General features: G+C 34.3%; 1 protein-coding gene across 1 annotated transcript in view; it reads right to left on the reverse strand.

Annotated features, from left to right (window-relative positions):
• The window catches only part of LOC136986457 (A disintegrin and metalloproteinase with thrombospondin motifs like), a 51,013-nt gene extending 41,160 nt beyond the window's left edge, over positions 1 to 9,853 (reverse strand). Inside the window, exon 1 of the mRNA XM_067283980.1 lies at positions 9,508 to 9,853. The gene's annotated coding sequence lies outside the window, so the exon portion shown is untranslated. The remainder of the gene's footprint in view (positions 1 to 9,507) is intronic.
• Positions 9,854 to 10,917: the final 1,064 nt, after the last annotated feature.

Consider the following 10,917-nt stretch of genomic DNA (forward strand, 5'->3'; position numbering starts at 1 on the left):
ATTCTGACAAAACGAATGCATTTAGATTCGAACTGCTGACTTAACGTAAGCGCAGACAGAAGAATCATTTGTTTCGTCACAACAGTGTACTGTACCCGCTGTACACAAGAGTCGCGGTGCATTTTGTCAGAATACTACCAACTCTTTAAGTCATTTTTATGCTTTTTTGTATAATAAAGAAGCGTAATGGCGTATGCCTACACTATTCTAACGAATCTCCATCTACTTCGGTATGCTCATCCGCCATTTTGTGCTACAATATGCGACGATTGTTGTAGGATATTGTTGTTGTGTATTGTTTACTATACGTGATTCAAAGTAGCATTATGATGCATTAAATTGCGCTAATTCTGGTCGAAAAGGGTACAGTATGCTTCGATTTCTACATGAAAAACCAATATTATATACCTGGGTTATTAACTTTCCGCGAGACAAGTGGACCAAACAAATTGCTCAACACTTGTGAAGTGAGTATATTATATAATTGGCATAAGAAATAAGCTATATAAATCAGTGTTTAATATGTTTAAAGCTGATTACTGTACAGTACATATCAGTTTATACACAATGTAACCGTACTTAAATTATAAGGGTGGACCGATAAATAACCAGCCAATAAGAGTAATCCATGCTGTTGCCTTTAGTTGGTTATTTATTGGTCCATCTTTATATAAGCAATAACATTTTTTCTGATGATTACATTCTAAGCAATTTAATTTAGAGATTAACTACATTGATTCCAATTAAAACCAGCTTGTTTTAGAAAAAAAAAACAAGCTGATTGGAATCAGTGTAGTTAATCTATAAATTATAATATATTGCTTAGAATGCAATAAACATGTTACCATCTTAAAAAATAAAGAGATATGATAAGAAAAAGTGCTATTTATAACAGATGTTTAACTCGTATTTATATGATAGTATGAACTTATGTAGTATTTTAATTAATAAGAAAAAAATTAAAACTAATTTGTACTCAGTTATTTTATTCCTTATACATTTACTTATTAATTGGGCTGCAATTTGAAAAAAAAAAATTATAGGCCTATAAATGCCCACTGTCGTCCGTCTATCCGTTTGTCTGTCCTTCCTTAATCTCGAGACCAGATATAGAAAGACTTATGGTGCAAACCAGAATTTCGTATATAGTTAATCAGAACTCCTGCCCCTAAAGTTCCCATATCTGGTCTCGTCTTTCACATAGCTAACATTAGAGAGATTGCGGCCGTCGTTTTCAGCCCAAAACGTGTACGTCGGACGTTCGAGCGCCGCCATCTGGCAATTTTAGAAAGTTGATAATGGCGTTCGCTACGTCTAGAGATGGCGAGTAGAAGATCGGTTTAAACTTCTTCATTTTTTTGTGTTTCGGGTTAAAATTATGACGTATTTTATTAAAATAATGTTTATTTAAGCATTTACGAATAACATAGTAAAGAAACAGACGATTTTAATCCAGAAATTATTTAATTATTCTATTTGTTTGCAAGTTATGTGAAGTGCCTATAGAATTTACATATATTTATTTGTCTTCATAATAGCTTATCATAATTCTGTAGGTGTAGGTTTGTTGTTCCAAGGCATCTTCTACCAACAACAGCGTAATACGTTTGTAAATTTTTTTAAATTAATTTTCCGAGCTGCTTTCGGATTTACATAAGCCACTACTTCCCTCGACAAAAGTATGAGGTAGTCCTATCGTACGGTAGGAGACACGACGCTAATTAAAAATAATTATTTAGTGTTATTAAACATCTTATAAATACTTTAAAATAGTTTAATTTGTTTATTTACCTTCGCTAGTAACATTCGTCATTGTTAAACGTTTCCGCCATTTTTCAACAATATCCCATGAGTCAGTGCGCGATGTTCACGTCGCGCACTGACTCATGGGATATTATTGTCAACGTGGGCCGCAACGCATTTTACTTGGAGTTCAAACGTCAAACGTTTTGCTTGCCGTACAAGTTTAACGTTTGAACTTCGGCCGCAACCTCTCTACTGTTCTCGAAATTAAGGAAGGACAGACGACGGACGGACGACAGTGGGAATTTATAGGTCTAGAATTTTTTTAAATTGCAATCTAATGAAAGTTCCTTTCAGTGTTATATCTTAGGAATTGTAATAAAAGACCCTCAAATATCTACATTTGTCATTCATAGGTAATTAAGCAGAAGTCGAGCTAATTGAGACATTGTATCCAAAATGGCAGAAAATTTTCAAATATTATGACTTCACTGGAGAGGGTGACATAAAATTTCGTTACAGATAGTGAGAAGAGGTGGCGTAGTGCTAATAGAATGATAGAACTTTTAATATGAAAAGATAATGGAACAATTTTAACTAACACCAGAGTGGTTTCCAACTCATTTTATCTGATTGAACAGAAAGTTCTCGCACTTTTGGACGCATTTTATTTAGCCAAGAAAATTTTATGTACAGAATTGACTTCAATCATCAATGTAATCACCGTTGTTGTTGACCATTCCTGCCAACGCTTATGCAAGGAATGGATGCCATCTCGATAAAACTTTGTCGGCTGCGATTCGAAGAAGTTGGTCAGACTGGCTTCATCGAACTTCTTGCCAGCCAGATGACGGCCGAGCGCGGCGAACAGGTGGTAATCGGAAGGCGCAACGTCAGGGCTATACAGCGAGTGGGGCAAGACCTCCCAGTTCAGATTCAGTAACTTCTGGCGGGTCTGCCTAGCCGTATATGGCCGTGCATTGTCATGCAGCAGGATGGTGTTCTGGTGTTCCGGGCGGGTCTCCGCCAGTTTCTGCTGCAGACGTCGAGTTGTTCGCAGTAGAAAGTTGCGTTGATGGTTGTATTTTGCGGCAGCAACTCAAACATGATGATTCCTTTAGAATCCCAGAGGACAGAAAGCATGATCTTCTTGGGTTAGGGATCGCCACTTTTGAAGTTTTCGTACCAATCGTATGCAGTTCTTCTGGCGACAGTGTCCGGGCCTAACGCAGCATTGATGTCAGTGATATAATTGGCTGTTTTTTTTTTCGGAACGATAGTCATAAACGAGGAGCAGGCAAACTTGCTCTATGGTTACCGGATGCTGGTTGGTCATGGTAAAGTAGAGTGAGAGGACTGGATTTGGTATTTTCATTTAGCACGTATCCCTGTTTATATACTACCATGGAACATTCTAGAATGTTCCAGAAAAAGTTATCCTAGAAAGTTCCAAAAAGTGCGAGAAGTTTCTGTTCAATCAGATAATTGCAGAACCCTTTCACCTTGATAAAAAGTTTTGAAACTCAGATAATTTTATCAGCGAAACCCTAGGGATTTGTTTTACAGAAATGATTAATTTTAATGTAAAGGTGACAGATCAATCGGGACATCAGTATCGGGGTGTAAAAATTGATGAAAACATCTGATAGTGAGGAGGTAAGTAGTCAAAAAAGACTTTAAGGACTTAAAGTGACTTTGGTGACATCGTATTTGAATGAACCTTAATACGTGTTTGTTTATTTGGTATTTAATTATGTGTTCGCATGCTCATGGACAACTGAAAGGAGCTGCGTCCACATGGTCCAGTTTATTCTTTTGACTATCTAGTCCTATTTTTTCGATCGTCATTCCCCCACTTTGGGAACCTCGGATCTAATCCGGGCGAACACCCCAGTAATTATTCATGAGCATACGTTCTACAGCAGTGATTTGTGCAGAGAATAATTTGATTGATAAATGCATTTAGTAGTGATATTTACCATTATGTGCGATTTGGGATTAAGGCAACCCAACATTTGGGCGATCCATCTAAGAGGGGTTCCTCCAGTTTCTGTGGGCCTTATCTTCTACATAATTATAAATTCAACTTACAGGAAGATCTACGCACTCCTAATTATATAAAGAGTAATTCTTCATATCTGTTTGTTTTTGTATGACACGTGATGAAAACCCGAAAAACTCCACGTGCTAGCCCGTTAGTCAGACTCGAACTCGCAACCAACTACCAGTGTTTATTCATTCGGCCACTGATGGACATACATTAGAGACCTCAAAGAGATAAGTAATCGAGTGTTTCTCCACATATGCCCACCAGATAAAAACCACTGAACACTGATTGCGGGTTTGCGCCTCATCAATGGGTTAGCCACGTGGAATTTTTCGAGTTTTGTCACGTGTCAAACATCTAAAAGTCCTCCTGGGTGGCACGCCCACTTGGCAGATCGCCCGTGTGTTGCGGGGCTATATCCAACAATTCATTCCAATCTTTCTCACCTGAAAGGCCCTTAGTTATACAAATTGATTATTAATCACAAGAGTATAATAATACATAAATTATATTCAACTAGGTGAAAAATGGGAAGAAGTAGACCAAAATCCATGTAGATTGAAAGGAAACTATATGTCAGACATACAGACAATTAGGCTTATTTTCAAGAAGAAACTACCAGAAAAGTTTTATACATAGAAGAGGATTAGATCCATGACAGAAGAGGGCTAGAGAGAGACATACATTCTATATTTGGATATAGGGTGTGTTATATTTAAGATTGAGATTTAAGGCGTGTTTATGTTTACAGTTAAGATAAAGCATAAGAAATAAACTTTGTACTAATTTCCCTACAAGCAACACCTGCATGTGTCCTTTTTTTAGGATTTTGAAGCGTGATTTACATGTATAAAAGTATGGATACGCGGAAATGACATTATAATTCTCATTTACCTGTCGTAATCTTTGTGTAGGGGTTATATATACAGCGATTAATATTTATTCAGAGCAGCTATAGAGACTATAATGTTTGGAAAGCATAAAAATAAGTTATTTACCACCATTTTTCTGTTATCTTGTTCTGTATTGCCTTGTTTCTGTGTATTATATTCTTGATTTTTTCTGTCTTTCTCAAATTTATCTCTATGCCTCAAATACCTGTATTCAAAGCTCTTGGAATTTGGTACTTGCTGGAATTCTAGAATTTATACAATATCAAGTAGCATGCTTGTATGAAAAGGGCCTCTTAAGGCTAGTCTAGTGTGTTCAATACCCTAAAACCATTACTAATCAACAATACGCAATTAATATAAAACAATCAAATCTTGAATAACGGCCACATCCCAACAACAACCGGCCATTTTTTATGTCCGTTCTTCAAGGTTTTGGCCGTGATTACAAGAGGACGCCCCGAATTTAAAAATACGCAAATTCTAATGATTCCTCGACCATTTTACCACTTTATTTAATTCGATTTTTACAAATTTTTGCACGAATTTATCATTTTTTATGTCGAAATTTTCAAGGCCTCTGCATCAACACAACAGACCGGATATTCTTCTATTGATCGAAGAGATGCATCAACTAGTTTCAAAGAAAAGAATCATTCCAGCAATTCCCCATCAAACAATCGTGATTTATTACCCATTAAAGTCCTTAAAAAATAGGTACTTTTTATTAAAAAAAAAAAACAAGACTTTTGTATGGAGCTTTCATCGGGACGTATCAGAAAGTACGATCTTGTGTTACAGTTTTTCCTGTTCTAGAGAGATGAATAATGAATTAATTTTTATATTTTTATAAAAGTATAAACAGTTGTAAGAAAACAGGAAACCCGTTTAAATTTCAAGAAAAAATAAGTAGAAAATTATGCATAAATATCGTAAAGAAATCAGGTTAGTTGGTTAGTAAAGTTTATTAATTTAGGACTGACAACTCGACGTGCCATTTATATCTTTACAAGTTTACTTTTTGTTTAATAGTAAAAACGAAGTTGAATTATGTTTTTCTAGTAACTGATCGTTTATTTATTTTTTCTTTCTTTGATTTTACGTAAATTATTAGAGCCCTAATTACGTTTGATGTGTGACGTATTGATAATTAGGGCCTCTATCGTATAATCAGACTTTTAGATACTGTTTTTATTAAACAATTTGCATGCATTTTTTTCGATCTTCTCGTTCAAAGTAAAGGGCCGTTTTAAGCGATTTTAGGGCCCCGAGCCAAATTTCATTATCGGCACCGAATAAAGGACAGAAAATATTATTAACGAGCGACGAAATGAGGCCTTAAACCAGACGAGGCCCCACCAGTCATTGCCGTATATTAATGCTGAGTTATGGGGCTACGTGCGTGGTATACAAGCGTTAATTAGTATTCTACAGACTATTTATAAAAAAAGGGTGGTCCAAAGATTAACTGCAGACGGAGTTTAAAAGCCAGTTTATTAAACAATTTACAGTATTTTCACTACATTTATCATTGAAATGAGGCCTAAAACCAGACGAGGACACGTCTACGCATCAACGCTGAGTTACAGGGACCGCCCTGCGTATTAAACGAGCAGCAGTGGGGAAAATTAGGCTGTGTATATTGATTTTTTTTTAAAGTCAAAATAATTAAATTAAATTTTCGAATTCACAGAATAATTATTTTACTCGCGAATTTATCGTAGTTAAACGAGACAATCAACCAGGAAGGCCATACGTAACGATTTCAACGAAGTAAATTTCAGCAGGAGGTTAGCTGAACAAAGAATTTCGAATGATGTGACGACGATGATGATGATGATGATGATGATGATATTCGAATGTAGGATATTATTAAATAGGAAGTATTGAGTTCATTGCCACTGACATACTTGGAACAAGTTCTTAAAATGGGGTCTGACAAAGAGGGAAGCATTTGACTCATCTCTTAATAAATAACACTATTCATTTGATATCTTCCGTTGATAATTTCTTAACAGTAATCTGAACTTTACCTGTAATAATATACGTTTTTTTACATCTGTACACTCCGTTAAGTACTAAACTTTATGAGATTTTAATGGTAGGCCTCATAGTTGTGTATACAAACGTAGGAAATTATTATTATTTTCTTTTTTAGTAATCATTCAGACATGGAGAAGGATAGTTTTTCCTGTAGTTTAGAGTGTTTTACACTCTAAAAATTAGTGGAATTGCTGTGTAGTGAGGCTCTACGCTATAGAGTTCCGTAATGTGACTTTACAGTCTTTTAAAAACTTCATATCGTAAGGCCTCAGTGGCGTAGCGAGGGGGGTGCAAGGGGGTTTATCGTGCACCGGGCGCCACTCGCAGAGGGGCGCCCAAATAGTCTCCAAGACAAACTATATGTGTTTCTGGAGGGGAAAGGGGGCGCCAATAAAGTGTCGGGCGCCAGTTATGCCCAGGGCGCCAGTTATGTTCGCTACGCCACTGTAAGGCCTTCGTAGTTAATACAGAAAATTATTACTATTTTTAAAGTGTTCTATACTCCAAAAATTAGCAAAATATTTGTATATAATGATTTTATTATGAACTAAACTGTAGAAAAGGCCCTATCCCTTCATTAAGTAATATATTCAAAAGCCCGAAGCTCCGTGAGGCTCAGTTACGGTTTGAGACCTCATAGCTTGATGTCTTCGTAGTTATTATAGGAAATTATTATTTTCTTTTTTAATAATCATTCAGACATGGAGAAGGATAGGATAGTTTTTCCTGTATTTTAGAATGTTTTACACTCTAAAAATTAGCAAAGTTTCTATATATAGCAAACTTATGTGGCTCTAAGCTGTAAGAGGCCCCAATCTTCCATTAAGTATTACATTCAGAAGCCCGAAGGAGCACTGAAATCTCATAATTTCAGACCTCAGCGTGAGGGTCTGGTAGAATTTTTCTTACTTAGAGAAGGATAGAAGGATAGTTTTTCCTGTAGTTTAGAGTGTTTTACACCCTAAAAATTAGTAAAACTTCTATATAAGCAGGGAATTATTGCGGCTGTGAGCTATAAGAAGCCCTATGTAATACATTGAGGCTCATAGTTTGAGGCCTTGGCAGTTTGAGGCCTCGTAAATAACGCTGTAAGCTGTAGCTCGGACCCGGTTATAGACTCGATAATGATCTAATTGCATGCAAATGGAGACAAATGACAGCAATATTGGATTAACCATTGACCTTTTCTTTATGTCAAACTTGAATTGGAACGAAAATCATCGACTTCTAACTGGACTGACCTGTTTAGTCTGCGAGAAAAAGATCTAAAATTTCCAGCTCTATCGAAAAAAAAATCAAGAAAAACAAAGATTAAAGAACAGAAACAATGCCTTTTACTCGAGAAGTTATTTTGAAATTGAAGAAAGACATTAATTTTTAGAGCAGCAAACATTGTTATTTTCTAGTTTACAGAGGAAAAAAAAATAATTCAAGAATTTTCTAGGTCAAGAGATAAAATAATCTTGAAAAGTTTTAAATATTGTTACTATCTACAAAAATCGATGGTTAAGTTTGAATATTTAATTAGGTTTCGTCCTACATTTAAATATGTTATAAATTAACAGGAAAATTTATTTTTATTGCCTTTTTTATTTCTATAATCAGATTTACTAAGTGATGCTCTCGTTTAGGGAATTTTTAAGGATTTTTTTAACTCCGACTTATCGGTTGAAACGAGGATAGAAGAGAAAACAGAGCATTATATGAAGAAATTCCGGACTTTCAACCTCCTTTGTATAATGGAGACTACAGAAGAAACTTAATTAAGCTTGCGAACCTTACAGAGAAAAACACATAAGTGATTTTTTCACGAATAATTACGTTGTTTCTCCATAATTTTAATTGTATTTAACCGTAAATTGACATTAAATGAAAAAGTTAATTGTTTCTCTGTAATTTTAATTGTATTTAACAGTAAATTGACATTAAACGAAAAATTGAATCGTTTTCTCTGTGATTTTAATCGTATTTAACCGTAAATTGACATTAAATGAAAAAGTTAATTGTTTCTCTGTAATTTTAATTGTATTTAACAGTAAATTGACATTAAACGAAAAATTGAATCGTTTTCTCTGTGATTTTAATCGTATTTAACCGTAAATTGACATTAAATGAAAAAGTTAATTGTTTCTCTGTAATTTTAATTGTATTTAACAGTAAATTGACATTAAACGAAAAATTGAATCGTTTTCTCTGTGATTTTAATCGTATTTAACCGTAAATTAAGATTAAAAATTAATTATTTAAACCGGAATTTTTTTGCCACATACCATTCGACAATTAGTATAATTAATTAAAATTAAATATAATTAACGTTTAGACAATAATTCTAATCAAGTTCTATACGATTTTAATGAGAATTAAGCTGCAAATTTTTGAAAATTAAGTTTATTTCCCACCATCAGGAAACTAAAATCGTGTCTAAGAGAATTTTCAATTTAGCCCATCTGTAGTTCTACGATGTCAAAAAAGTAAGATTACTTGCAAATAGTGAGGTTAATTATAATTATTTTAATTATTATTAAGTCACTAGAACGGTCCACCCCTCCAAAATTTGGTTTTTGGGAGGGTGACTGTACTAAAAAACAAAGTTTGGAGGGGTGGAGTGAGGGGTGAACAACGTATTGCCTACTTAAAACACGAGAATCGCTATTTTCCTCGCAATTTCTGGCCATTAAATCAATAAGAACCATTAAAAAAAATTGTTCTTTTTTAAATTTTTAATGGTTCCTATTGATTTAATAGCCGAAACTTTTTTAAAATTAAAAAGAAAAGGTCACTAACCTGCTCTCTCGTATCCATGAATTTACAACATTTTCTAACAGTGGGGTTATCCATTGCGGTTATCCTGATATATCCAAAAAGCGATCATCCATACAGATTTACATCCATGACAAAAATTCCCTCGGAAGGAGCAAGATTTGCTGCTTCTAGAAGGGATGTGACATGAGCAAAGAAAGAAGAAAACATAAATAAATAAATAAAAAATGGCGAAGAAGAAAAAAGTTAGTCCACTTCCTTGTGTGCCAGGGGGAATCGCCAGTCGTGCATCGTCAATTCTGTCCCCGTTTTAACGCTGCTAACCTTGAAAAGTTTCGTGTTAAGGCGACCACCAACTGGACTGGGATGTCGTCGAGAATTATATCTTCTAGATGAAGTGTGATTGGATGCTTCAATGAATCCTTGGTGAATCAGTACGTGAAACTCTTCACGAAAGTGTCGATCGAGTGTTCCACATTTCGTTTTGCTTATCGGAAATTGAAACTCTACTATTGTTTTTTATGGCATATTCTCTGCTTTCCTACATTCTCCCTACTTTAAGAAATAGGATTTTAAGGGTTTTAATTTAAAATCCTACTTCTTATTTAAGGATTCAGCAATTTTAAGTGTTTCGATCGATCTTTTCCCTATTTCGTTTTATCTACTACAGTATTGTTTATTCAGTATTGTTTTATTGTTTATTTGTTATATTTCTCAGCTTTCCTACATTCTCCCTACTTTAAGGAATGGGATTTTAAGGTTTATAACTTAAAATCTTACTCCTTATTTAAAGGATTTAGCAATTTTAAGTGTCTATCGACCGTATTCTATTTCGTTTTACTTATCGGAAATTGAAACTCTACTATTGTTTTTTACGGCATATTTTCTGCTTTCCTACATATTCCCTATTATAAGGAATAGGATTTTATGGTTTTTAACTTAAACTTCTACTCCTTATTTAACGATTTAGCAATTTTAATCTCTTATTTCTTAGTATTTATGCTAAAATCGATGTGCCAGTATACATACCTAAGGGCTTTAAAACTAGTAAGGCAATTTTATGATGATCGATCCCTAATTTACCATCAATCATCTCCTGACCTCGTACTTCCTAATATACTTATTATCTTTACATCATTGTCTGTTGATTCATATCACATCTAAGACTACTTTTTCAATAATATTTATGCCTTAAATTATTTTTATTCCTTCATTTTTTTGCTCTTAATTACACTTCCTATATCATATAAATGAAGACCTAAATGTAAATTAATTTGCTTGAGTTTAATTTAATGACGTTATTAAGTTATAAATACGTAAATCTGGTTATTTTAATGCAGAATTAATGCAAAAAAGGCATAAAAGAAATGTAAAAATCATAACTTTTCGCATCCTTTTCCTTCTCTTCGCATCCTCTTCATAGTCTAGAAATTT

This window comes from Centruroides vittatus, unplaced genomic scaffold (genome assembly GCF_030686945.1).
Source record: "Centruroides vittatus isolate TY-2023 unplaced genomic scaffold, ASM3068694v2 scaffold_1025, whole genome shotgun sequence".
Taxonomy (NCBI): Eukaryota; Metazoa; Arthropoda; class Arachnida; order Scorpiones; family Buthidae; genus Centruroides; species Centruroides vittatus.